Below are 23497 nucleotides of genomic sequence, written 5' to 3' on the forward strand. Positions count from 1 at the left end.
TCCTCTTTAATTGGCTCGGTTGGCAAGAAATTGAATAAACTAAAGTGCTTAAATCAATGCAAAATGTTTCAGAATTGCTCTTCATCGACAGACTAATTAACTGTTAAATGGAATGCCGCCGTTTTATTTAACAGTTAACAAGCCTAACAACGAAGAATTATTCATCAACACCTATCATATATTAGTTTCTAATAAACCTCTAATTGACAAATAAGTTAATAAACACTCCAGAAACTTAAGGAAGACTAGGCATCAGCTGTCAGCATAAGGATTCCTGGGATTGTTTTGGTAACTAGCATGAGCTATTAGTTGATGGTTACCAAGGCAACCATTGACCATTCACAGCTCATGTTGGTTACCATGGCAATCCCAGAGACCCTAGTGCCAAACAGCTGGTGCTTGCTAGTCCTCCTTAGTTTGTGAAGTGTCAATTAAACTAATGAAAGGAATTTTTCGAAAATTAAAAATTAATATGCTATAAGTTCATTGAAAATGAAAACAAAGAATGAAAATAATTAAGTTTATGATGTGAAAAATTTTTCAAAAGGAAAAATGAAATTTAATATAATGCTTAGTAATAATTTGTTTTTCAAAAGATGTTTTGTTTATAATTGGGCCTATAGGATTTAATTTTATTATTTTAAAGTTAAAGTTTATTTTTTAATGAAAAACTAGAAAAGAGAGTAAACCTGACCTAGTAGCAACCCAATCAGAGAGACCCCCAGTGACTCAGCTCAATTTAATGTCATTTGTAAAAATCCAATCAGGTCAGACCGATGAAATTCAGTGATCTCCCCCGTCTATGCTTTCTCTAGAAATGCACCTTCCTTGAGCTCCACAATTCAGCACTCCTGTTTTACGTCCTTGGTTGTGGAACATTTCCTGATACATTGACTACAAACGAGCATCTTGCTGGGCCGAAATTGATGGTGTGGTATTGTGACAAATTAACTGAAACCCTAAAGTCATGAAAAGCAAACTCTCACCTTCCTTCACACTGTCCACCCCACTTGAGAGCAAACGGCCAACTCTTCCAAGTGCCCAACTGTCCCCGGCTTGAATTACAGGATCAGATAAAGTTTCCCAGGATTTCTCAGTTGGAATGTTTCAGAGGACATCAGAAACACACCTTCTCAGAGGCAGAGCTTCCACAACCCAGCAGGGACGTGATTGGCTAGATTTGAATATGACCAATCTTTGGTCTTGATGTGTGTGCCACCTTCTGTCCTGGAATTAAATAAGAACCTAACAACTTAATTAGTAGATACATGCAAGCTCATTAGCATTATAAATAGCCTCATAAAGAAAAACATGGTTCTTTCTTGGTGATGGAAGTCCAGAAAAAAATGCCAGAAACCTTAACCATAACCATGAGCAGGCTACACTCAGGGTAGTGAGAATAAATAGAATTTATTGTCCTAAAAATCACGAGATTTTTTTGGAGCAACCGAGAAAGCCCAGAAATATAGTCCTGATAAATTCTGAGAATTTTTTGGAGCAACAGAGAAATCGCTGAAAAACCTTTAAAGGAAGCCCAAGATAACCTTCATTACAACACCAAGAAAGAACCAAGAAACATTAAGCAAGTTAATATACATTGGTTTTCATCAACAGTCTGCATTGTGTAGTTCTCGACGAGGATGTAAAATGTTTGTTTATACTTATGTGAGGGAATCAAGATTTGTTTCTAGATAAACGAAGAAAACATATGAACTTAAAAATTAGGTAAAATGCAGACTGTTGATCCAACTGTGTTTAACATTAGTATTAAATATCATTTTTAGTCAGGAAAAATGCAACAAAAATTGAGAGATTGAAGACAAAAAGAAAATAACACTTTGGAAACTTAAAATAGCCCAATTCTAAAATAAATCTGAAATGACCTTTAAATTAAATTTTGCTTAATTCCAATTTCTGATAACATTTTGTCTTCAGTAAGATTGACTCTCTAAATCTTTCCTACAAGCAGGTGGTGTCATATTTTCTGGCTTAAGGCCAAGAACATTTGCATTAATGAAAATTTTGGTAAGTCTTAAAAGTAATCATCGATGTAGTCAAGAAGGTAAAAAAGATGGTGTGAACCAACCTTGCTTACAGTTGGGAATTTTTGTTTTGCTTGAGATAAGTGAATATTTTTTGGCTAGAAATGGTTTAAGTTTGTGCTAATGAGCTTGCAGATCCACTTAACTAAGTGTACATTGAGATTGCTCAATTTATAATTAAAACTATTCCATTGTTTATGAATTAAACAACCACCATCAAGCTGCCAAGCACTTTAAAATGGTATAGATGGATCAAAAAGGAAATTAGTTTTCAATCACTGACTCCCAAAGAAAATTAAATTTGTTTCCTGCACAAGAAAAATTAACCAAAAAAACATTTTAAGATTATTTGAAGAAAGCTACAGTAAGTAGTAAGGTTGAGTGGCAGCGTGATGTTGATTGCTGCTCGAAAAGAGTTAAGTAGTGAAATATTTTTCTGCTTTCGTGAAAGAAGTACATTGTACACTAAGATAAGAAGTTTAACAAATTGAATGTGGTTTAGCGTGGTCTGTACTCTTATCAACAATGATACGCATCATCACAGTGGTCAAAATGTTGAGGACTCACAAGGCGCCGCCTCATGAGTCCTCAACAAATTTTGACCACTGTGATGACACGCATCATTGTTAATAAGAGTACAGACCACACTAAACCACATTTCGATTTGTTTTTTACCACAATATCAACATCAAAGAAAATGTTTTTTCAGAGCGTGAGCTGAAAGAGGCGAGCAGCGTTGTCTGGACTCTTATCGACAATGGCAAATTAGCCAATCAGATTGCGAGATTAGCAGCAATTGTGGTAAAAAATCATTTAGCAAGCTATCCTTAGGGCTGTGAAGTATTTGCTAGCTAAGAGTTTCTAAGAGTTTTACCAACTAATTCATATTAATTTTTCTTAGCCTGTAATGTTGCACACCCCAATTTGCAAGAGCTGGAAATTGAAAAACTGGACATCCTGCATCCTTCTCAGAATTAATTTGCTGTAAGTTACTCAATGTGCTTCCAATTTTTAAGGATGGAACCTTAGCATAATTATGTCCAATGAGACAGTTACCATAATTTAGTTCCTTGCTGTTTTTTTCCTATAAAGATAAACATAACTTTGCAAATTTTTAAATTTGAGTCTTATCAGAAGAATTGAGACTTGCAGATAGTTGCCAAGATCAGTGAAAACTTCACAAGAAAATAATTTACTGGACAGGTGTCTTTCTTGTGTTTGCATATAATGTGAATTTTGATTAATAAACTCTTGAAATGTAGTTGAAAAGTGAGTTTGTTGTTAATCTGCAGAGAAAACTACATACAGTAGCAAAGACCTCTGATTCCAGTCATTGACCCAATTAATGTAAAAATGTAAAAAAAAAAAATGTAAAACAGTGTACAGTGTACAGCTATGGTGATATTCAGTAGCAAAATGTTTGGAGATAATTTTTCTTTTAGAGGAAAAGCACTTATTTGAATAATGGTGGCACACACACTTATGTAGCATTAGATAATATTATCTGACTCAGTGCTAAATCCTTGCATTGGTATGCAGCTTGCGCAGTTACTGTAGTCTGTAAAGTATTGGTGATTGTATCTTAGGTTTCAAATGAAGTGCTGAAGTCAGGTCTAGTTTTTTAGGTTTGTCCAGGTCACAAATAAATCATTTGTAAGGTGCAAGTAGTTGTTGATTTCAGATGTTATCAGTTTCAATCCATCCACTGTAAGTCAAGTTTGTGCTGGTTCTGTTTGAAGTTAAAGTTTGTTGGTTGGCTTGTTAAGGTCATGAAAAAGTCATTTGTAAGGTGTAAGTAGTTGTTTGTGTCAGATGTTGTTACAGTCTGTGCTGGTTCTGTTTGAAGTCACAAAATAATGTACAGTTTGTTGATTGGTTGGTTTAGGTCATGAATAAGTCATAAATTTGTAAGGTATAAGTAATTGTTGATGCCAGTTAACTGTTGTCAGTTTCAATCCATCTGCTGTTAGTCAAGTCAGTGCAGGTTCTGTTTGAAGATAAAGTTTGTTGATTGGTTTGTTGAGGTCATAAATAAGTCATCTGTAAGGTGTTAAGTTGTCAATGCTAGATGTTGTGAAGTGTCACTTCATCTATTGTAAGTCAAGTTTGTGTTTGTTCTGTTTGTAGTTAAAGTTTGTTGGTACGTTTGTTTACTGTAGGTCACAAAGAAGTTATTTTGTAATGTGTTACATGTAATAGTCGTTGGCATCAGATGTTCTCAGTTTCACTCCATGTATTGTTAGTCAAGTTTATGCTGGGTCTGTTTGAGGCAAAAGTTTGTTGTGATGATTGGTTTGCGGAGGTCATGAAAACGTCACTTGTTGTTGTCAAGGAGGTGTTTGTTCTAATAAGTTTGTGACTGTATGTAAGGTTTTTACTCAGTTTTACTTGCCCCAAACCAATGCAAGAACCTAGTCGAAGACTATGTGAAACTAAAGAAATAACCAGCTAACCTGAACAGGGGTTGTGGAACAACAGCTGAGTGAAAAACCTCCCCGTACGTCCACTTGCTCCTAGGAGGAAAACCCCGGGCCAGCTGTACCCCAAGTTCAAAGGCCTCCCGGGCTGGGCCAACTTATTCTAATTATTAATAAATAAACTACTTATGCTACCATAAGCCATCTTGTCAACTTGTTTACTAGGCGGCTTGACTCTTTAAGCATCCTCTCTCGTGCCTGCCCTTTTGTCTTTTTCCTGGCCTCTGAGTCTGTGCTGTCATGTGATGCTTTTTGTCTGGTCCAGCATCCTGTGATGAAACAAACACAGTGCTAGGTTATTTTGGAATCCAATCTGAGATTTCTAAGAGAACTTGAAAGATGTATTTTTTATCACTTGCAAGGGTTTAGTTGTTGTCTTTCTTAACATCTATGCTTGGATAACAAGTCATTAAATGAAAAATGTAATATATTTTGTTTACACGAACTAGCTAGTTTTAATAACTAAGGATTCCTTGTCTGTATATAGCTTAGTCCAAAAATCAAGTCACCGGTAAACATTGAATAAAACTGACTAATGCACACGTCTACAGAAACTATATTCACTCCATTGATTTTTCACTCTACTGGTGAAAATCTTTCAAGGATCCTCAAGATTTTGATCAAAGATCTCACAAAGACCTTTGAAAATCTTGGAAAATCAATGCAAGATCTTTATAAGATCTTTCATTTAAGATTCTTTGCAAATCTTTCAAAGATCTTTTAAGAATCCTTAAAAGATCCTTAAATCACTAGTAGGTCTTTAAAGATCTTGTGAGATCCTCAAAGATCCTGTAAAGCCTTAACAAGGGTGAGGAACCTTCCAAAATAAAAATGAAAAAAATGAAACACCTTGTCTGCAATAAGTGCACTCTATACCCAACAAGCATCCTGAGCTTCCAAATTACTGTGCCTTTCAATAACATGTGGACTCTAAAATTCAAAGCTCAACCGACAAATACGTTTTTTCGCTACCATCAATCAAATGTTTGGCAGCTCTTCCAAGCTTCCACCTACTGCCGAGCACTGTTTCATTGTCTGGACTGTGCTCAACAATTTGATTACCAATTGCTCGGCAATAGTTTGAAGCTGGGAGGAGCCGCTGAATTAATTGCCAGTAGTGAAAAACACATTTGTTGGTTGAGCTTTGAATTTTAGAGTACACATGTTATTGAAAGGCACAGTAAATTAGTTCTCAGGGTGCCCAGGATCATTGTTTTTGATTCTCGGAGCTACATTTGTCCCATAAAAAGAATGAAATCCTAAAGATGAATGCTTAACAATTTCTTATTTTTATTTAAGATATTGATGCCAGCTTTTTTGTGTGTCTGTCCTCTTATTGACAATGAAGTGCATCATAATATATTGTTACTAACAGTAGCTGAGGATCCACTTGGCAGTGCTTGTGGATCCACAATCTTCTTTGATAATAGTGTGATGAAATTTATCATCAGTGAGAGGATATAAAAAGTAATAAATTTTTGATGATTCAATTCTTTTATTTTAGGGCATTTTAGATACAGAAAGCAATAATAATCAAGCAAAGAATTCCAATGATGGAAAATGCCACATGTAGGCAAAATTGCAAGGAAACCACAATTTCTTTTGGCCAAAACAATTTCAAACTCACAATGCCATAATCCAAACTACAGTACATGAACAACACTTGAAGTGGAATTTGTAGAACGTTAACCAAATTTATTCTATTCAAAAATTCCGGAAAGCCTGCTGCACCAAGTTCGGTCCACTTGCATGAGATCAGTACTTTGAACACAGAAAAATACAGAGTTCATTCATCAAATTTCAAAGTTTAACACGTTCTTTTCTCCTTACAGTGGAGCCTGGCCTGGACTTAAAGGCACTTAAGCAATTTTGGTATTTTACCACAATTGCTACTAATCTCGCAATCTGATTGGTTAATTTGTCATTGCCGATAAGAGTCCAGACAACACTGTTCGCATCAATGTGTTACGCAATGGCTTTTTCAGCTTGCGCTCCAAAAAAAACATTTTCTTTGATGTTGATATTGTCGTAAAAAACAGGGGACTGTGATGACACATATCATTGTCGATATGAGTACAGACCACACTAAACCATATTCAATTTGTTAAATTTTCTCCCAACCCAATTTAGCCTAAGGGAGAGGGGAACGAAGTGCCCATGCTGAATTCAATATTTTCTGACAAAAACAGCGTTCAAAGCCACATGTATAGCGGTCAAACTTAACCTACATGTACACTGTAAAAATTACACTTCATTATTGGAAACTTTTTTTGTTTGTCAACTGTTTGGTCACATGATTTGACACCTCCATGGCAACAGGTAAATTAAGGCTAACAGAAAACTATTTGCATCCAGTTGCATTGCTTAAACTTCAATCAGGAACTGACAACATTAAAATAATGTGTTGTAAGAAGCTTCGCAAAAAAATGAAAATTTCAAACTTTCAGCCCCAAAAGTGGTCATGGTCGCTTATGAGAGCTGGTCGCTTACAAGAGGTTCCAAATATAGTGATTTGACTTGGAAAGTTTTGGTATTTTGGAAAACTGGTCACTGAGTAGAGGCAGTCACTTACAAGAGGTGGTCAGGTTGAAATCGGAGGTTCGACTGCATGTTTGATCAGGAATATCGCTGCATGCATGCACAACTCTTGTAAAACAAGTGGTACTGAACATTATGCTGGAAACAGAAAATTTTGAATGTCGCATGTTGGTGTCGCCAATATCAAGAGAGTATCACAAGGGGCATCCATATCCCATACTAAGCCTTGGGGTCAATCTTTACAACCTGTATCTCAAGTTTCTATTTTTTTGGAACACCGTAAAATCCCATGCTGAAGCCCCCCAGTTATAAGCCCAACCCCCCTCCCCCAGGATATAAGCCCTTCTATTTGCTAACAGAGGTATTATTCCGGATATAAGCACCCCAGATATAAGCCCATCTAATGTTAGATTATGAGTACTCCCTGTTTCGCTCAGTCCATTGTGTATGACATGAAAGAAAACTGCGAGAGAAAAATGTCCTCGTGAAATCCTGAGGGCTAGGAGCGTGTGAAAGGAGGGACTACTGACTAAGCCAGGGAGTTTGACCTTTCACGGCCAACTGATTTTTCGGTGTAGGATTTCTTATCTTGACATCCTCTTATTATTGCCTGTTGTCAATAACCCTGGGAGATATCCTGAATAAAATCGCTCTACTCTACTCTTCAAGTAGCTGAGTAACGAGGCAAAAACATGCTGTGAGAAGTGTATCTTCATTCATTCAGCAAAACTGCCAAAGAAGTTTTAAAAAGAAGATGGCAAAGGAGGCATCTTGTAATGATTTTTACTGCATCTCACCCTGTAGGCGTAAATCTAAAAGTTATCTTTTTAAAGCCTGTTGGCAGAATTGCAAGAACATCATGGCTTGCAAAGCATGATTTGCTCCAGTTCCAAAGCTTTATATTGTCAGAAGGCGAGATAAACATTCCTGCAAGATGTCACACGTATCTCGAATGTTCGCAACCTGTTGCCAACGCTCCTAACATAAGCCAATCATATTTTTGCGTTGTGAGAGCAACGCATAATTCAAACGACTTCGCTTAGGCAGTAGTCCCTTCTTTGATGCTCCTTGCCCACCAGGATTTCGCGACCATTTTTCTCTGCTAGTTTTCTTTCATGCCACACATGACAGACTAAGCAAAAGAGGGACTACTCATAATCTAACATTATATCTGGGAGGAAATATATCTTTGAAAATTTTGTGTTTTAAAACTCCCCTTAACTTCTAATTGGCTTCAATGCATTGCATGAATATAATTTTATCACTTGTACAAATGTACGGTATGAATATGATACATGTTGTTTCTGAAAGTTCCCATTACGGACTTTCAAAAAGGGGGTACACGTCACAAAAACCATGTTTTAAAATGTTTTGCACCTCCTCTCTAACGAAGTGTTACATGTATTATTAATAGCAAGGTGTTCCAAAGCAATGAGAGCTATGAGGAGATTCTCTCAGGTTCACACTGCTTTGCCTTAACTTTTATCCACAACATCTAGTAGCAAAGATGATGGATCATGTGTACTTAAGGCATCCGCAGTCGAGTGTTGATCTGGGGCATTGATCGATGGTATCGATTGACACTCGACTGCAGATGCCTTTAGTACACATGATCCAAGATGATTACAAGACGGTGTATTTACCTGGTTGTTCAAGGTCTGGATGTTTTTGGTTTCCACTGTCCACCCAGCATTGTCCACTCATGCCCATCCAGTTTTTCCATCATGCTTGTGTCCAAAATTGTCCACTGTCCATCTAGGTGTATCCAGTGTCCCATCCTGGTTTGTCCACTGTCTGTCCAATCTTGTTCATTGCTCACTAAGTATTGAGAAATTCAGAAAAGATTCTTGTTGATAATGAAATTATCAAGAACTCAGTCCAATGACCATTGTTTTTAAAAAAAAAAAAAACATTTATTGCAAAGTATTAAAGAGGAAAGTTTCAGGTGAATGTCCAGTTTCAAGTGAAAGTCCAGTTCAATCTTTCAAATGGATGGGCAGAAAGGCCAAGCTCAGTGAATTCATATTCACTGAATTGTTCTTGGACGATGCTGTGGAGCAGCAAAATCACACGCCCACATTCGGGTTCGAGGCAGAAAGCTTCGCCAAACAAAACACTTGATAAATTTAACTCTTTCCAAAGCATGTTGGCAGAATCGCAAGAATATCATGGCTAGCAAAGCACAACTTGCTCCGGTTCCAAAGCTTTATATTGCTGGAAAGTGAGATAAACATTCCTGCAAGACATCATGCATATCTCGAATGTTGACAATGCGTTGTCAACATTCACTGAATGCTGACAACGTGTTGTCAACATTCCTAATGTCATAAGCCAATCATATTTTTGCATTGTGAGAGCAATGCATAATTCAAACTACCTGGCTTACATGTAGGTGGAAGTCCCTCCTTTCATGTTCCTTACCCCAGGATTTCACATGGCCATTTTTCTCCCATGATTTTCTTTCGCATCACCCACAATGGACTAAGCGAAAGAGGAACTACTCGTAGTCTAATCTAATGTATAAGTGCGTTCCTTTTCCGTTTCTTTACAAACATCAAAATTTTTAAATTAACCAAAAGTTATGGGGTAGGGCAATAGGGTAATTATAGGGTACATAGGGCAATGGCTCTAAATGTAATGGTATGTTAGCTTTAATTCGTTTCTCAGATACATTTCATCTAGTCGCTCTGAAACATTTATTCCGCTTTAAGCCTATATGCGCCCCCCCCCCCCTCAGTTATAAGCCCCCCTGTTTATAAGCCGACTCAAAACCCCTTATGAAGTTACATAAGCCCAGGGCTTTCATGTGGGATTTTATGGTAAAACAATGGAAAAAAAGATACAGGTAAAGGTTGAGCCAGGAGTAAAATCCATATTATGGAAACTCTGTGTAACGGTCTCTGATATCTGTCTTATGGAGGTTTGTCAGTTTAAATCCTTCCTTCCCCATTGAAAAATTTCACTTTGCATATGTAATCACATGGGCCCGAGGGCAATTAAGGATTAATTTCACGCATATTTTCAAAGTTTTTACAAAATTGCCCGAGGCGTGAGGTGACAAGGGCAATTTGGAAAACTTTGAAAAACTTTTTGAAAAAAACTTGAAAACTTTTGGAAAACTTTGAAAATACACTTGACGCTTGCGATTATTTGTTTATCACATAAAGGGCAAAATTCTGCATAAAGAAAAACTTTCAAGGTTTTGCCGTTGCGTAAACAGGTTTGCCAGATGTCATTAAAGAACAGGCTAACAGTAGAACAGAGAACGCCTACTATAATAATACGCAAAACACAGCGAGCTCAATTCATTCAAAGCAATTTCTTTACAAATAAGACTTAAAGCAATCTTATTTTATTCACCTGTTTTTCGAAGCTTGCAACGGCGTGAAACTACTTCATTGATCGATGAAAGACGTAAACAAGTGTCCAAACAAACTCTAATAACTTCTTGAATCCAAAACTCTCATTTCTACCGCTAAACTTAACATGCCAACAAAATTTACACTGTTTTTTACGTTGATAAAGTGACCTGTGATACTAATAAGGTGACCCAAAGCAAAACAAAGAAATTAACTTTCAGTTTGGCAGTCTTGCCATTCTGTAACTCTATGCTTCGTGCAACACCAGCTGTCCCCAAGCAAATTTTTTTCAGGCTGCAAATCAATACATTTTGGATGGAAAACTCCTTTTGCTTTTCCACCAAAAGACTGCATTTTGCTACATGCTGATTTTCATTCACATTAAGATGAAATTACTGCGTTTAGATCAAACTCAGAAGCGATGCCTTTCTCAAAATTCATTTGAAGCGAGAAACTAACTTAATGCAGGTGTGCTCAGCCAATCAGCATCAAGTAATCATGCCCTCTTGATTACCAAAAGTGCCCTCTGTCTCAGCCAGTCAGCACTCAGTAATTTTGCTCCGTATGTGATAAAGCCTGGTTAATTGATTTTTCTTTGAAAATTTTGGGTTTTAAAACTCCCCTTAACTTTCAGTTGGCTTGCATTGCATGAATATAATTTTATCACTTGTACAGTATGAACATGATCCATGTTGTTTCTGAAAGCACCCATTAAGGCTTTCAAAAAGGGGGTACATGTCACAAAAACCACGTTCTAAAATGTTTTGCACCAAAGCATTCCTGGTTGAATGGAAAGCCTTAACCTCCTGTCTAATTTACTACAAAGTATAACATGTACTATTAATAGCACTTGAGGTGTTCCAAAGCAATGAGAGCTATGAGGAGATTCCCTCAGGTTCACATTGCCTTGCCTTAAATTTTATCCACAACATCTAGTAGCAAAGATGGTGGATCATGTGTGCTAAAGGCATCTGCAGTCAAGTGTTGATCGAGGGTACTGATCGAGGGTATCAAGTGACACTTGACTGCAGATTTCTGTAGTACACACGATCCAAGATGATTACAAGACAGTGTATTTACCTGGTTGTTCAAGGTCTGAATGCTTTTTGTTTCCACTGTCCACCCAGAGTTGTCCACTCATGCCCATCCAGTTTTTCCATCATGTGTCTAAAATTGTCCACTGTCCATTTAGGTGTGTCCAGTGTCCCATCCTGGTTTGTCCACTGTCTGTCCAATCTTGTTCATCGCTGACTAAGTATTGAGAAATTCAGAAAAGATTCTTGTTGATGGTGAAATTATCAGGAACTCAGTCCAATGACTATTGTTAAAAAAAACTTTCATTGTACATGTAAAGGGATATTATAACATAACTAAAGCAAAGTGCGCGCTCTGATTGGTTAATTTAGCGTCTACTATTTGCCCATGGGTGTATGCTGCTGACGTGTGTGCTAATGTTTACAAAGCAAATCTTTTGACAGACATTGTTTCCAAAGTAATGGCCGACGTTCTTCTGCCAGAAATGTGAAACAGTCTTCACAGTTGTCTGAAGATGAAACTTTATCGAGTTGCTGGTGTGCAGTCGGTTGTCATGAATGAATTTTCACGCGCTTGTTTTCTCTTGTCATGTAAGACTACACGAACAGTTTTTTGTGATGTAGCTCAATAAAAGGACTTCTGTTGTTCCAATGTCTCAATGTTATGTTATAAAACAAATGGTAAACGCCATAGCGTGCACTATTGAGTTATGGATGCACTTGGGAGGTTTGCAGAGCACTCAAGAAGCTAGAGTCACATTTGGCTATCGCCTCGTGCGACTCTTACACTTCTTTCGTGCTTAGCAACCTCCCGCATGCATCCGTAACTCGATAGTGCACGCTATGGGGTTTACCATTAATTTTGTTAAATTTACATTTTTTAACGAGGGACACAAACATGGCGGCCATAAAGCAACAGAAACATCTGTCATTGAGTTTTGGCATTGAAACCAAAAGTTATTACTCTAGAGCTCTGACACATTGAAATTAATACTTCTTCTCGAGAAAGGACTGTTTAGTTACATGTAGCAAAAACTTTAGCAGTAACTCATCTTTTGACCTACTTGAGAGCATTACCAGGCCGCCATTTTAATGTCACGCAACGCGTAAACTTGGAAATTCAGACGTGCTCTATTACATAATGAGGAGCCCCATCGGGCTTAAACGCTGCAAAATGTCGAGTTATTAGTGGGTCTTACATCTGATGAAACTTAAACTTCAGAGAGATTTGTAATTTCTTATTTTGGAAAATGATGACATCACATGAAAACTGGCAATAATTTAGGTATTCGCTTATCACTTATGCTAGCCTTAGGGTGCGTATATAAAATTTTGGATGCATGTAAGAAGTTTGGAGGGCACAAGAGAAACGCAAGAGTTGCTCGAGGCACAGCCAAGAGCAACTCTGGCTTCTTGAGTGCTCTCCAAACTTTCTAAGTGCATCCATAACTCAATATATATGAACAGCTTAAAGCATGAACCAATTCTTTCATAACATAGCGCAAACTGCAGGGATTTCACCAAGATTCATCAATGAAAAACTATATTTGAAATATAAAGAACCTCCGTTGTGTTTTCTTGGGGTTTAAAAATAGTCAAATTTTTCATTGAAGTAATAATCCTCAGCCTGCTACATGCTTGACAACGTTGTGAGTGAATAGAACAGCGCCAAAACAATAGTTGACAACTTATGTCAGCTTTTGTTCTGGTGCTGAGGTAAGGCGAAATATCTTGAATTAATAATTTAGTTTTTATGGAGAAGCTAATAAGGTCTGGGAGAGAGGGAGAGTTAAGTATGTTTTATGTAAGAGTCAATGTAAACCCCCCCCCCCCCCCCACACCCACCCACCCTATCCCAGGACAAGGTGGAGATTAGTCGGGAAAAGAAGGGGATTTGAGGGAAATCGCACCCCATTGACTCCCGCAAACAAACAGTAGCTTCCCGATATTTTTGCTCTAAACAACGGTGCACGTGTGCGATGTAAGAATTTGAATTCCCGCTTTTATACGTGAAACACTTCTGACACTTGGAGCAAGTTAAATCTTAAACTTGTCTAATGGAAAAAATGAGACGATGACTAGACATAAAAACCAATATTCGTAAATAACAGCTTTTGAGTTAACGCTTAAGCTTACCTTAACAGTTTTGCATTTCCTACCGGGCCGTTGTTTATTTGCGAAGGTCAGTCAACGTGGTCCCCATTTTATGTGTTTTGCAGCCAGCTGCAGGCATAATTCTTGCATCGAAATACATATAAACGAACAGAAAATACGTTTGGAAAGGCTAAAAATACTAAAGGCAGTCTCTTCATGGATTGTTTGGCGTAAAAATAACATTTTAACAAGCTTTCCGCGGCCATGTTGTGTTTCTCTTTCGTTCCCAGTCTCTCTTGCGTCAAGGAAACGAACACACTTCGCATCTCGTGAAAATACGCGGGAAAGAGCGGGAAACTGCTGCGTGAACGTGCGGTAAAATTCGCCTCTGAGTCCACATTCTTTCTTACAAGACTGGGATAAAGATGAAAGCATGGTTTATCCTTTAAGGGTTCTCGAGCTCCTGCGCCCTTCGAAACACAGTTACAATACCGCTTAGAGATAAGTGAACATCGCTCACGCGTTCTCAACGCAACCGTGTTCCCAGACAAGAATTGAGAATATGAAGCGTATCACATTACCTGTAGCGTTTACAGGCCAAACAGGAGGCTTGGAAGCGTCGCACAGGAAGTTACCCATAGTAAAACTGGGTTCTGTGTCAAGTTGGAAGTCTTTCTCTTCAAGTCTAATGGAGCCGATGTACACTTTCGTTTTTCCAGTCCGGAAGTAGTTTGTAAGTGGATCTTATTTTCGTTGGACAGGAGTATGTAAATCCAGAGCGTGTGTGTACTCCTGATGGTGACAAAGGAAGTTTCAGGCAATCCGTGAAAAATCATGTCTGATCTTGGTATGCACTGTCAAAGTTTTGCCGCCAATTCGGGGCTGAGAAAGGGCTGGGGGCTGGTAAATTCCAGCAGAGTGCTCCTCCGTCCTCACCTCCTGTCCACCACGGAGGATCACCTATTTGCAGACTATAAAGGTCGGTACACACGAGGGGACTGGTCCCCACGACTTGTTGCAGGGACTAGTCCCTAGTCCCCTTGTGTGTGCCGACCTTAAAGCTTGTCCCAAGCCTCTGCTCCCATTTGCAACAGAAACGTTTTAGACTTCTCTGGGATCTGGTCTTATTTCTCGGTTCTAGGATTTCTAGAATATCACACCCTACTCAATCAAACGACTTGAGAAATAAATCAAGTTAATTGTATAATACAGTTGTCTTGTAACATGACAAGCCTGTTCCCTCTCAGATTTAATTTGTATTCAACCATACGTCGTAGAGTTAAATGTGACATTCTGTGACCATGATAAGTACTCATTTTCCACATAAGGTCAAAACCAGGTTTAAATAAACAAGTCTCCATTTGGCTCGGAAATTTATAAATTATAGCTTCCATTTTGCGCGAAAATATGCTCGGATATTTTCCTCGAGCTACGCTCTCGGAAAACTGTTCGCTTCTCGGAACAGATAATGTCCATCAATATTTTGTGTTTATTATTTTTCGAATATTTTTCGCAACACGCGCAGTTTTGAAAATTGGAGAATATTTAACAGTTAGATCCGTAGCCCGCTGGGGCCACGGGTCAATAATGTCCTAATGGTCCTAATGGTCCTAATTGATCCTAATGGTCTGAACATCCGCGAAGAAACATATTAATTGTTTCCATTTGTTTTCTTTTATTATGTTCTTTTATCATGTTATTTTATTTTACCGTATGCTTATCTTCAATTTACACTATCAATTACTTTTGCGTATTTCCGTATTACGTAAATATCGACTACATAAAAACACGCACCAATGTAAAATCTTCCATTGCACCCGAAGAAGGCTGGTTTGGCCAGCCGAAATATAGTACACCTTCAAAAAATCATTCTACGTTGTGTCGGTTTTTGCTTTTGTATTCTCCAATCAAAATGCAGGATTTGCATTAGTCCACTAGTTGGGTGATACTAACACTCGGATATTCCCCAGTTTTAGCTGGGGAATATTCAGTCGCGTGACACGTTTAAACCAATCGCGCTTTAGCGAAAATATTTGATGGATTATAATGGCTGATATTCAAGAATCAGTGAACCAATCAGAAGCCTAGAAATGCATTTTCTGAGGTTTACAATCGACTCATTCATACGGAACAACTATAAAAACATTCTCCATTGCTTTCTTTTTTCCTCTTTCTCTAATATTCTTTCCTCGTTAAATTCTGAAAATCCCAAATGAGAATTCAAACACAAAAGCCTTAAATATCAGCAAAAGAACTGCCCAACCTCGCTCCCAGTGACTGGAGGGTTTTTCGTTGTAGTTAAATGACGTCATGTAAATTTCGTCATTGAAGAGATTTGACATTTTGCGCACGTGGCAATTATATGATGATTTTATTGGTAGCGACAACTACTGATAGATTAATATTTTCACAGCTTACTTCTAGTCTCTACGCGTAAGACAAAGATCATTTTTTAATCCGTATAATCTAGAAATGTGGGGTGACTGAGTACAACCTCAGTGCTTGATGGTTTCTGGGATCGTTTGGGTGGATAAGATGGCGTCAAGATGGCGTCTGTTGAGCGCTGAAATGTCTTTCAGAAATTAAAATAATCACTGGATTGTGCTTGCTGAATCAATCAGTACTTTCAAATCGAGGATTGTTTTATTTTCTTGCTCTCCGTTGCCACCATTTTAAGCCTTCCCGTCTGTACCCAAAGGATCCCAAAACCGCTTAGGCGACCAAATGTTCTGCTTGCGAACTTAAGTCGCTGATACCGTGTTTAATACCTTCAGTTGATTCTAATGAACACAGCCTGAAACGACGTACATCTCCTATCGGGAGCTCAAATCCACCCTCCCCCCGTCCCCCACACCCGTACCCCTCCTTGAGCAATTCCAGACTGATGACGTTATACTATATACCTTCTCTGATTGGCTGCTATTTGAGAAGTCTGTTTCCCCACCTTGTGTTTAACGCTTAAATACAAGAAATGAATCATTCAGACGAAAAAACCTTAAAGGAGCTCAGTCACGGTTTGCACATTTTGAAAAGTTTAGCCTCAATTTTTCAAATTCGTCGATCGCAATCCGTGTCAATCTTCGCCATCCCTGACCATCCTTGTTCCTTTACGGTTTATTATTATCTCATTGATGTTTTTCTACCTTAGATAACTATTATTTTCAGGTTTCCTTCCATTTAAAGGAGATTTTGTATGTGGCCAAAAAAAAAAAAAAGAAAAGACAAAACACCGTGACTGAGCTCCTTTAAAAATCATCGATCTGGAGCTATACTAGGCTGGAGCGAGACAGAAAATTTACGATTACACCTAATGAGACTTTTCGCATCTACCTCTGAATTACAATGACTTAAATACTGATCATACACTTGGAAAATTGACTATGAAGTACAATTAGACTGCCGCATGCAGTCCTTCCCATTTCCTCGGGACATTAACACCTGAACACAAGGATCTTACCACGTGCACTGCTTGGAGCCAGATCGTCCCGCTCGCCGAAAAAAAGCCCAGGATGAACATAAAGGTAAAACTACGCACAAACCAGAAAATACCTAAAAGTTTATGACATCCCAGATGTCAAAAACTTTTTAACCTAATATAATTTAAGAAATTTCGGTAATTTTTCGGGACACCTTCACGCTATAAGGGGCGTTTTCAAAGACTTATCGGTCTTCTTTCAGTAGACAAGACTTGCTCTGCGTGCACTCTCCTAAACACATTTAGTCTACACATGAATGAAACATGTTTTATTATGAATCTTTAAAAAGGTGCATTGCATAAAAAATAATCGAAACATACGTAGTCACAACATACATACATACATACACACACACACACACACACACACCCACGCACGCACGCACGCACGCACACGCACACACGCACGCACGCACGCACGCACGCACACACACATACATACATACATACATACATACATACATACTACAGTCAAATCTTCTAGTCAACATTTAATACGGAGCCTGGCTGGACATGTCCAGTGCACTGTCTTTCTGCTGGCCGTTGGACTCGCTTTTTTCGCATTCGTTCTCTTCTTTGAACTCCTCAGACAAAATTAACTTCTCATAGTCCTTTGAGATTTCTTCGAAGACTTGATTGTTCGAAGACTTCTTCAAAGCAAGTGCCCCAAGCCGCACGGCGTATTGTTTTTTCTCGTCCGCTACAACAAGCGCAAGGCTTTTTAGTTCTGTTTCTGTCCATACACGTTCTTTTTTGGACTTTCTGGGCCTGTCCGAACCATCATTTGACTTGTCCGACATCTTAAATTCATAGTTCATTGAAAACAGCCGCTAGCTTCTTGTAACGAGGTGCAGTTTTCGTAAATAGTTCGTCTTCTGCCCGCATTTATACACAAAGACGGATCATCCGTCTTGACGAGTTATCCACGATGGTTCGTCTCACAAGACGGATTATCGCGATAGCTCGTGTGGATGGATGATCCGTCTGCTTGCCCGTATTTATACATAGACGGATAATCACACGAGCTACCCTTTGCCCAAGCTAGCTCGAACTCGTCCCAGACGGATGATCCGTCTCCAGTATAAATCGGGCCAATTTGTTCCACACTCAATCCCATGCCCCGGCTATAGAAACGAAAGTGTAGGCGCTGATATTTTCCTACATTCTTGGCTAAAAGAAAAAGACTTTTCAGTTAAAATGATCATTTAAGTTCTTCTAAGTTCCAATAATGAGTAAATGGTACACTTCAGGGACTACAAGTTCTTGTTACAATAATCTTCTCAGCCTTATGTCATCATAAAACACAGTATCCTAGACACATAAGCCGGATTTGTATACCTGTTAATAATTTCGGAGCGGAAAAACGTAATAAGCCTGCGCGAGTTTTGGCTGTGCGTCAGGCTCCAAGTTTGAAAAAGGGCGGGAATTTTGTCCATCGTGTAAACAAAAAATGTTATGAATTTGAGATGCTTTCCCAATTTTTCGGCAAGCAGCAGTATTTTCACGTCACTAATGAAAGCTGGGGGTATTGTTTCCGTGGGGAAACACTTTTTTCCGGACAAAATGAACTTAAAGAAGGTTTCCGAACCCTTTGTGTATTTCTCGCGGTATACAAGAAATGTCGGTGCGAAGACACATTTTTTTCCAGAAACCTTTGCATATTGCATCCATATAAACAAACCACTGAATACATAAGCAAGAGAGCTCCTCAGAAGGTAGGGGGAGCCTTGTTTTCTTCATAGTGAAATGCCGAAAAAAAAATCATGCTTGCCCAAGTTTTAATAAATCAACCGAAGGACATCCTCCCGTACCTTATCACAGTCCGCCGTTCTTTCTACCAATGCAGCGATGCAGCTCGCATTATTACCTGAGTCGAACAAAACAAAAGAAAAGCGAGAAATACAGAGCCACTGGAAAACGAACTATACACAAGAAATAACTTTCTGTTTCAGTTAGACGACTCTACACAAATACAACTGGATAATGCTAAAACTAGAGACTTCCATGGTTCACTAAACTGGAAAATTCACACTGTCAGCCAGACTGGCCCAATGAATTGGAACAGCATAATAAGACTATATGAGAATGCCTGGAAAAAAATTTTGACCTCCCTAAAGAGCATCTGCAAGGAGACAAAGTGGAAAGAATTCCAGTTTAAATTACTTCACAGGATTGTAGTTACTACAAAGTAGCTTCATCGATATGGTACTAAAGCGGATGATGAATGTCTCTACTGAGGTGAAAAAGATTCAATTGATCACACTTTTCTTAACTGTCGATTTGTAAAGATTTTCGTAAACAACGTAATTGACTGGTTTAACGCGGCCAACAACTCAAAATTTGATCCAACAATGGAAGAGAAACTATTTGGTATCACATCTGGCCCATACGAAAAAGAAATATTAAAGAAATTTAATTACACAATCCTATTTATGAAATACTACATATACACCAGTAAGATGCATAACCAAGCTATTTATCTTTCTGTCTTTGTTAATAAAGTTTTATTTAAGTACAGAATAGAAAGCTTTAGTCAGTTAGCTACGAAAAAATGCCCCTCACAAAAGCGCAAAACCTCTTAAGGTTTTGCGCTTTTGTGAGAAAATGAAATTAGTTAAGTTATACATAAGAGAAATGTTAACGTTAGTACTGTTGAAACCAATATAAAGTAGGTTAGGCGATATATGTGATAGTTGATGTAAGTACTAGTAGTGCAGGAAACGTACCAATAAAGTACTTTATATTCTCAAAAAAAAATTACCTAGTCGATTGTCTGAGCCGCAAGTATGGCAAGCAATGCGCACAAAGCAGCGCCGTACGTTTTTCCGCTTTGAAGTTAATAACAACCTCTTGTTGACCGCGAACGATATTCTTACCGTACGAAACCGTTTGAATCCGGAGAGATTTGTCGTGTAAACGAGTTTCTTTCGAATCCGGACACTTTTTAGCCTGCGTCGCAGACAGTCTAAACCGCTGCTATAGTCGGTATACCGGTATACCGGGGATTTTGTGACACGTCCGGCTGCAACGCAGGCTAGACACTTTTCGGCCTCCGATATTTTTGAGTTTGCAGTATAATGGGCCATATTCCTCAGAAATCAAAGTTATTGACGCAGTCAATGTTAACGTTCTCCAGACTTTATCGGGGACGAAGACGATGGCACGATCGAAGACCATGACTACTCCAGAACAAATGCCTGTGGGACATCATGATGGACAACGCGTGGTCAGCGAGTGGAAAGAAAACTTCAGACTCTCTCAACCTACTCCTGGCCTTCTTTTTGGCGGCATTTTGTTTCACCTTGTCGAGGCAACAAACTACTTGTTAACCATTCCATCAGATGAATTTTTGTTTCTTTTTTTATATTATGAATGTTCCCGGAGTTATCTTCGTGTATAAAACGGTTAGGAATTCGAATATCCTTTCAGTGTTCACGCCTATCGAATCCGAATACTCTAAAATTGATGACTCCTGCAACATTTACTAGTAAGACACCGAAAAAATCTCATCCAGTGTAAGCCGTTTGGATCGAGAGAGGTTTCTTTAAAAGCATTTTCAAAGCGCTTGGAAGAAGTTTATCTTCCATGTGTTTATCCTAGGTCTGCTTCGAAAATAATTCTTTTATTGAATTTCTCTGCATGGGTGGCTCACCTGAGGCGCCATGGCTGCTGACAAGAATTGCATTCTATTAACCACTTGGAAAGTCGTTTCTCGAAAAGCACTGAACGTATTAAGGCGAAAAAAATTCCTTTTGAAAGTTTCCATCAAAGCGCAAGACGGTAAAAATATTTCTTTCCCGTTTTTTAGAACTTTCGCTCCGAAAATCTTATTGTGCGCGCGCAAATTTTTGCATGTTTAATTTTTAATTGCTATAACATTTACCAGAGTTTACCGATCCATGGTGAAACAAGCTGCTTTTCCAGAACTACCGCACCGTTTAGATCGGGAGAGGTCTCTCTGGAAAGCACTTTCAAAGCACTGGGCAGAAAAAACTCATCTTCTTTGTTTATCCTAAGTTTAGTTCGAAAATAAGTCTTGCCATTTCTCTGCATGACTGGTTCACACGAGACCCCATGCTGCTGACAAAAATTGCATTCTAACCCGCTCGAAAGATTTTTCTCGAAAAGTACTGAACGGATAAAAGCAAAAAAGAACAGATTCCTTTGAAAAGTTCTTTGAAAGCGCCGGACTGGTAGAAGTTTTCTTCTCCTTTCCTTACGAATTGCGCTTCGAAAATCCAGTGGAAGTTTTGTTTTTCGATTTCCATAATCTATTTTTGTATTATTTTTCCCACATCGCGGTTGACCTTGTATCTGTCATCTGTCGCGGAATGCACACGTCGGCCTGAGATGAGATGCATGAAAGCGAGGCTAATAAGGCTTCGGTAGTTTTTAATGACAATGCATTCTCGCAGACGACGATCGAATAGTATCCCATGATGCAATTTTCTACGTACGTGACGCAGCATCGAAGTTATCATGGATTTCAGCGTGAAATAACGTGGTTTTCTCCGCGGTTTATTTCTTATTTTTATTGCAGTAAAAGGTTAGAAAAGTGCATTCTTTAAATCTTTGACGCGATTATAATGATTTGTAAGTGTTCAAGAGCGCCGCCTTATTATAGTATTCTTGTCGTTGATCGTGTTCTGTGACTATTAGCATCACAAAGTGTTCGTTGACCCGAAACAAGGTCGTGAATATTCGCTTTTCTTTGCACAGTATGTTGATGTCTTCGATTTTTGGGCATCACGCCACAGAATATAGACATAATAATGATTTTTGGCGAAGAAGTACCGAGAAGTACCCACATTTTTATGACCTTTCAAGCGATCGAAGTGGACTGAAATTTCGTAACATACCAGTGCAATTACCAGTGTTGCGTGTGTGAATGTCTGCTTCAAGTCTCAGTTCGTTTGGCACTTTATTCCCGAGCTTGGTCATCTTTTAGAGTCAAAATGATTATTTTCGAAGGTGTTTTGGTTACTATTCTTTCCGAAACTGCAAAATGCTCAGCAGTGATAACTAGCCTTCATAACGGAGTGTTTAACTTCGTAAATTTCAATAGTTCAATGGAGCCGTAATCAAGAGATGTCATGCAGCAAACGGCACAACACGGAACAAGCCTGCTAAGAAGCGGACAAGAAATGTCAAAAGAAAAATCAGAAAACCCCAGAACTTCTCTTCGGAGAATGTACCTGCTGTAACTTATTCTTATCTTCACAGGGCTTCTTACCCCAGCGAATAATTCGTCCGTAGGCGAATTCACAACAACCACAGGAACGAGAGCTCTTGTTCGTTCGTCGATGCTTTCCACATAGCTTATATGTATTTCTCGACAGACCAACGAAACACAAGTAAAACCCTTCACTGTAACAGCAAAATTCTCCTTTGAAACGCATTGAATATAAACTAACTAGGTACTCTTAAAAGCAGAAGCCACGGAATCCAGACAAGTGTGAAAGCACGCTATGGCTTCATCCAGAGAGCGTGGAATGAATGATGACGTCACGTACGCAGTGATAATATAAGCCTAAACCAGATGTATCATGGGATACTATTCGATCGTCGTCTGGCATTCTCGTAAGAGCCTTGTTTCGTCGTCAATCTCGCGGTGTCTACGAGTTGTTGTGCTCTTGAATGCAACCAGAAGGAATAGAAATCTTCCACCGTTTGGCTCTAAGAGAAAATAGTGGATCTGGAAATCGTCACTATCGTCAACGAAGCGAAAATCCATGTACCATTTAATTCGACAGCCACTGATCATATCCAGTTGCCAACAGAACCCCAATCTCTAACAACGCATTAACCAGCTTCAAAGGAAAATATTGAAAGTAAGTTCCATTTGTAACAAACCCTAACAGCTTGTTATTATGATGGTTGCCATCCATTCGGCGGGCCAATGTCAAGAAACTGGAAGGAAGTATAATTCCTTTCTCAAACCGGGTACTATTCTCTTCGCGAAATTTAATGAAGCTAATTTTGTTCAACATTTTTTGAAACACCGAGAGCCCATCATCCGCAAATACAATGTCAAAGCCAGATGTCTACAAATTATTTTAATATTAGGATCTCTTTTTCTTAAATCCCCGTAAAACAGAAAATTAATTAACTAACATCTATATCTGAATTGTAGTTCGATTCTCCATCAGTAGGGACGGATTGATCGCGAAGCACAACTGACTAGACTACTACGTACTGTTCGTAGAAAACCACAGCAACTTTCTTATCAAAAATGTATCTCATATACAGTTTAAAAATTGAGCGGAAAGGTCTAACATTTGTTAACATTATTCGAATTATTAAATCAGTCTTCAATTTCAAACAGCACTCGTTGAACATCAACGAAAAGTCACCTTATAGCGCGTAAAACTATAATTTAAGTCTGCATATTCGTGCTACACTCTGGCACCAACTGGCAGATAATACGCACATCATTCAAACATATCTCACAAGAAAGTAAAATTCATTCCTACCGTGA

General features: G+C 38.6%; 1 long non-coding RNA gene across 4 annotated transcripts; it reads right to left on the bottom strand.

Moving 5' to 3' along the window:
- Positions 1 to 3: 3 nt before the first annotated feature.
- On the bottom strand, positions 4 to 14009 carry LOC145468488 (uncharacterized). 4 transcript variants are annotated; one of them, XR_014042206.1, is made up of 4 exons: positions 13587 to 14009; positions 11497 to 11667; positions 8701 to 8875; positions 4 to 4788 (listed from the first exon to the last, which is right to left on the bottom strand). It is a non-coding gene; the product is annotated as an uncharacterized LOC145468488 (long non-coding RNA). The 4 variants fall into 4 exon arrangements; XR_014042204.1 differs by lacking the exon at positions 13587 to 14009 and adding an exon at positions 12958 to 13260 and having other exon boundaries at positions 11497 to 11627; XR_014042207.1 differs by lacking the exon at positions 8701 to 8875.
- Positions 14010 to 23497: the final 9488 nt, after the last annotated feature.

The sequence above is a fragment of the Orbicella franksi genome, chromosome 14 (assembly GCF_964199315.1).
Source record: "Orbicella franksi chromosome 14, jaOrbFran1.1, whole genome shotgun sequence".
Classification (NCBI taxonomy): domain Eukaryota; kingdom Metazoa; phylum Cnidaria; class Anthozoa; order Scleractinia; family Merulinidae; genus Orbicella; species Orbicella franksi.